The sequence below is a fragment of the Prionailurus viverrinus genome, chromosome X, assembly GCF_022837055.1.
Source record: "Prionailurus viverrinus isolate Anna chromosome X, UM_Priviv_1.0, whole genome shotgun sequence".
Taxonomy (NCBI): Eukaryota; Metazoa; Chordata; class Mammalia; order Carnivora; family Felidae; genus Prionailurus; species Prionailurus viverrinus.
The window spans coordinates 41,446,835-41,452,834 of record NC_062579.1 but is presented as its reverse complement, the minus strand read 5'-3'; positions in this window follow the sequence as shown (position 1 = coordinate 41,452,834).

The window sequence follows — 6,000 nt, the reverse complement described above, 5'->3', positions numbered from 1 at the left end:
GAAACTACTAACATGCCTATAGAAAATTCAGATTTTCCTATGTTATAATTTTAACTTGCTTATTTTTATTTGAGGCTTTGACTTGAATGTGGTTAGATGTAGGCCAGATTTGTTTCTTCACATTCTATACTAAGCTGGGTGATAAACACACCTAACATTACACAACAGAGGCAATACAACAATATTATCATTACCCAAAATGTTATTGAGTCTTTTGTGAAGGTGCAGATTTTATCAAAATGGTCGTGTGGAGTCATGTCAAAACAGACTATCTTCTTTTCTGAGTCACTTTATGAAGTTTTATGCATGCTAAGAGAATCAAGTTTCCAAGTATTTAAACAGTTTGTCCAAGGTTACACAGCTATTAACTGGTGAAATGTGATTAGAATGTAAATCTATACTAGGATAAAGCTCAAGATTATTCATTATATCATGCATAAAAATAAAAAACAACACGAAACACAGTTCAGGAAACCTAGAGTTTTTAAGCAAATGAGGATCTTATCTAAGCTGTCAATGCTGTACACCACCAAAAATGCCATAACAATAAAACAGCAATGAAATAATTCTTTAGATAAGTCATGGTGGTAGTGTGAGAGCATAGGCTAGGGAGCCAGAAAAACTTGAATTCAAACCCCAGCTCCACTCTGATTTTTGGTTTTCTTTTATTTAATTGGCATTAATAGCAAGATGTTATGGGAATTAAAGAAGATGAAATGTTTAACCTGGCGCCTGGTGCATAGACTGTTCTCTACCAATGTTGGATGACTTAAACCCATCTCGTTTCTTTGGTCCTAGGCAATATTAAACATTAACCCACTTGACCATAAATGAAAATTCTGTTACAAAGGCAAGCTTTATGATTGTTTTTGTCTCTCTCCTTTTTGGTGAAGCTGTAAGATGGGAGTTAAACTTCAAGCAATTAGCAGATAATACTTAAGCAACATTAGTGAAATATTTAGTAACAACATATCCAAACACTGGAATGCCATGCTCTTGAAAATGATTTTACTATTCTTAAATTACACCTTCTTTCAATGTTATTCTAATAGGGGCATACTAACATGGTTATGTTGAGTTTAATTGGGATTGTATTAAACCTGTAAGTTATGGCTTGTGTGTTCTAGAAAATAAGGTTTTGCCTGCCATTATCATTAGGGGGATGGTTTACCCTATAATTCCCTTCCCATGTTAGTGTATCTTTTCCCCCTCTCCCCTTCCCTTTGGTACAGGCTCTTGCAAAGACACTGAGATTGAAGGGGAATAATCAGTAGTGGAAGTGTTGAATTATTAAATTATAATAAATTATACAAAATTATAGAGATGAGACATGGGGACCTTGCCTGATGATTCTGAGGAATCCTTGTGATATGGCTGGAATCTGGAGAATTGATCACCTGAAAGGAGCATTGTCAGAGTATTGTGACCACTTCCTTATCACCCCAGCCACCACCTACATCATCTCTAGTTCTGCAAAACTGTCTCTCCATTTATCATTCAAATCTTTCAAAACACTCAAGTTTTATACTTTCTTTTTAACTAGATCCTATTGTGAATGTCATCACTTCTCCCATTATGTTTTACATGTGGTACTTGCTTATATACAAAGAAGTCATTGATGTTCAATTGCTTTCTTACATGCAATGAACAATCTGAATTTGAAGTTAAAAACATAACACCATATATAATAGCATCTCCCAAAAGTGACATGCTTAGGTATAAATCTGGAAAAATAGGTATAGGATCTATGTGTGGGTAACTATAAAACTCTGATGAAATATCAAAGAAGAACTAAATAAATGGAGAAATATTCCATGTACACATATAGGAAGACTCAATATTGTCAAGACATCTGTTTTTCCCAATTTGATTTCTATATTCAAAGTAATCCCAATGAAAGTAACAGCAAGTTATTTTGTAGATATTGAAAAGATGATTTTAAATTTATATGAAAAGACAAAAGATAAGAATTGTCAACACAATATTGAAGAAGAAAGAAGTTGGAGGGCTGACAACACAACTTCAAGGCTTACACAGTAATCAAGACTGTGTAGTATTGGCAAAGTAATTTTAAAAAATAGGTCATTGTAATATAAGAGAGCCAAGAAATAGATCCATACAAATATACAAAACTGATCATTGAGGAGAAAAGGCAATTTAATGGAGAAAGTAGTCTTCTCAACAAATGGTGCTAGAACAACTGGACATCCACATGCAAAATAAATAAATGTAGACACAGACTTTGCATCTTTCATATAAATTAACCCAAACTGGACCATAGATCTAAATGTAAAATACAGAACTATGAAACTCCTAGAAGATAAAATAGGAGAAAATCTAGGTGATCTTGGGTTTGGCAATCATATATTACTTTATTTATTTATTTATTATTATTTTTTTTAATGAAATTTATTGACACATTGGTTTCCATACAACACCCAGTGCTCATCCCAAAAGGTGCCCTCCTCAATACCCATCACCCACCCTCCCGTCCTTCCCACCCCCCATCAACCCTTAGTTTGTTCTCAGTTTTTAAGAGTCTCTTATGCTTTGGCTCTCGCCCATTCTAAACTCTTTTTTTTTCCTTCCCCTCCCCCATGGGTTCCTGTTAAGTTTCTCAGGATCCACATAACAGGGAAACCATATGGTATCTGTCTTTCTCTGTATGGCTTATTTCACTTAGCATCACACTCTCCAGTCCCATCCACGTTGCTACAAAAGGCCATATTTCATTTTTTCTCATTGCCACGTAATATTCCATTGTGTATATAAACCACAATTTCTTTATCCATTCATCAGTTGATGGACATTTAGGCTCTTTCCATACTTTGGCTATTGTTGAGAGTGCTGCTATGAACATTGGGGTACAAGTGGCCCTATGCGTCAGTACTCCTGTATCCCTTGGATAAATTCCTAGCAGTGCTATTGCTGGGTCATAGGGTAGGTCTATTTTTAATTTTCTGAGGAACCTCCACACTGCTTTCCAGAGCGGCTGCACCAATTTGCATTCCCACCAACAGTGCAAGAGGGTTCCCGTTTCTCCACATCCTCTCCAGCATCTATAGTCTCCTGATTTGTTCATTTTGGCCACTATGACTGGCGTGAGGTGATATCTGAGTGTGGTTTTGATTTGTATTTCCCTGATAAGGAGCGACGCTGAACATCTTTTCATGTGCCTGTTGGCCATCCGGATGTCTTCTTTAGAGAAGTGTCTATTCATGTTTTCTGCCCATTTCTTCACTGGGTTATTTGTTTTCGGGTGTGGAGTTTGGTGAGCTCTTTATAGATTTTGGAGACTAGCCCTTTGTCCGATATGTCATTTGCAAAAATGTTTTCCCATTCCGTTGGTTGCCTTTTAGTTTTGTTGGTTGTTTCCTTTGCTGTGCAGAAGCTTTTTATCTTCATAAGGTCCCAGGAATTCACTTTTGCTTTTAATTCCCTTGCCTTTGGGATGTGTCGAGTAAGAGATTGCTACGGCTGAGGTCAGAGAGGTCTTTTCCTGCTTTCTCCTCTAAGGTTTTGATGGTTTCCTGTCTCACATTTAGGTTCTTTATCCATTTTGAGTTTATTTTTGTGACCGGTGTGAGAAAGTGGTCTAGTTTCAACCTTCTGCATGTTGCTGTCCAGTTCTCCCAGCACCATTTGTTAAAGAGGCTGTCTTTTTTCCATTGGATGTTCTTTCCTGCTTTGTCAAAGATGAGTTGGCCATACGTTTGTGGGTCTAGTTCTGGGGTTTCTATTCTATTCCATTGGTCTGTGTGTCTGTTTTTGTGCCAATACCATGCTGTCTTGATGATGACAGCTTTGTAGTAGAGGCTAAAGTCTGGGATTGTGATGCCTCCTGCTTTGGTCTTCTTCTTCAAAATTCCTTTGGCTATTCGGGGCCTTTTGTGGTTCCATATGAATTTTAGGATTGCTTGTTCTAGTTTTGAGAAGAATGCTGGTGCAATTTTGATTGGGATTGCATTGAATGTGTAGATAGCTTTGGGTAGTGTTGACATTTTGACAATATTTATTTTTCCAATCCATGAGCAGGGAATGTCTTTCCATTTCTTTAAATCTTCTTCAATTTCCTTCATAAGCTTTCTATAGTTTTCAGCATACAGATCCTTTACATCTTTGGTTAGATTTATTCCTAAGTATTTTATGCTTCTTGGTGCAATTGTGAATGGGATCAGTTTCTTTATTTGTCTTTCTGTTGCTTCATTGTTGGTGTATAAGAATGCAACTGATTTCTGTACATTGATTTTGTATCCTGCAACTTTGCTGAATTCATGTATCAGTTCTAGCAGACTTTTGGTGGAGTCTATCGGATTTTCCATGTATAATATCATGTCATCTGCAAAAAGCGAAAGCTTGACTTCATCTTTGCAAATTTCGATGCCTTGGATTTCCTTTTGTTGTCTGATTGCTGATGCTAGAACTTCCAGCACTATGTTAAACAGCAGCGGTGAGAGTGGGCATCCTTGTCGTGTTCCTGATCTCAGGGAAAAAGCTCTCAGTTTTTCCCCGTTGAGGATGATGTTAGCTGTGGGCTTTTCATAAATGGCTTTTATGATCTTTAAGTATGTTCCTTCTATCCCGACTTTCTCAAGGGTTTTTATTAAGAAAGGGTGCTGGATTTTGTCAAAGGCCTTTTCTGCATCGATTGACAGGATCATATGGTTCTTCTCTTTTTTTTTTGTTAATGTGATGTATCACGTTGATTGATTTGCGAATGTTGAACCAGCCCTGCATCCCAGGAATGAATCCCACTTGATCATGGTGAATAATTCTTTTTATATGCCATTGAATTCGATTTGCTAGTATCTTATTGAGAATTTTTGCATCCATATTCATCAGGGATATTGGCCTGTAGTTCTCTTTTTTTATTGGGTCTCTGTCTGGTTTAGGAATCAAAGTAATACTGGCTTCATAGAATGAGTCTGGAAGTTTTCCTTCCCTTTCTGTTTCTTGGAATAGCTTGAGAAGGATAGGTATTATCTCTGCTTTAAACGTCTGGTAGAACTCCCCTGGGAAGCCATCTGGTCCTGGACTCTTATTTGTTGGGAGATTTTTGATAACCGATTCAATTTCTTCGCTGGTTATGGGTCTGTTCAAGCTTTCTATTTCCTCCTGATTGAGTTTTGGAAGAGTGTGGGTGTTCAAGAATTTGTCCATTTCTTCCAGGTTGTCCAATTTGTTGGCATATAATTTTTCATAGAATTCCCTGATAATTGTTTGTATCTCTGAGGGATTGGTTGTAATAATTCCATTTTCGGGGCGCCTGGGTGGCGCAGTCGGTTAAGCATCCGACTTCAGCCAGGTCACGATCTCGCAGTCCATGAGTTCGAGCCCCGCGTCGGGCTCTGGGCTGATGGCTCAGAGCCTGGAGCCTGTTTCCGATTCTGTGTCTCCCTCTCTCTCTGCCCCTCCCCCGTTCATGCTCTGTCTCTCTCTGTCCCAAAAATAAATAAACGTTGAAAAAAAAATTAAAAAAATAAAAATAAAAATAAAAAATAATTCCATTTTCATTCATGATTTTATCTATTTGGGTCATCTCCCTTTTCTTTTTGAGAAGCCTGGCTAGAGGTTTGTCAATTTTGTTTATGTTTTCAAAAAACCAACTCTTGGTTTCGTTGATCTGCTCTACAGTTTTTTTAGATTCTATATTGTTTATTTCTGCTCTGATCTTTATTATTTCTCTTCTTCTGCTGGGTTTAGGCTGCCTTTGCTGTTCTGCTTCTAGTTCCTTTAGGTGTGCTGTTAGATTTTGTATTTGGGATTTTTCTTGTTTCTTGAGATAGGCCTGGATTGCAATGTATTTTCCTCTCAGGACTGCCTTTGCTGCGTCCCAAAGTGTTTGGATTGTTGTATTTTCATTTTCGTTTGTTTCCATATATTTTTTAATTTCTTCTCTAATTGCCTGGTTGACCCACTCATTCGTTAGTAGGGTGTTGTTTAACCTCCATGCTTTTGGAGGTTTTCCAGACTTTTTTCTGTGGTTGATTTCAAGCTTCA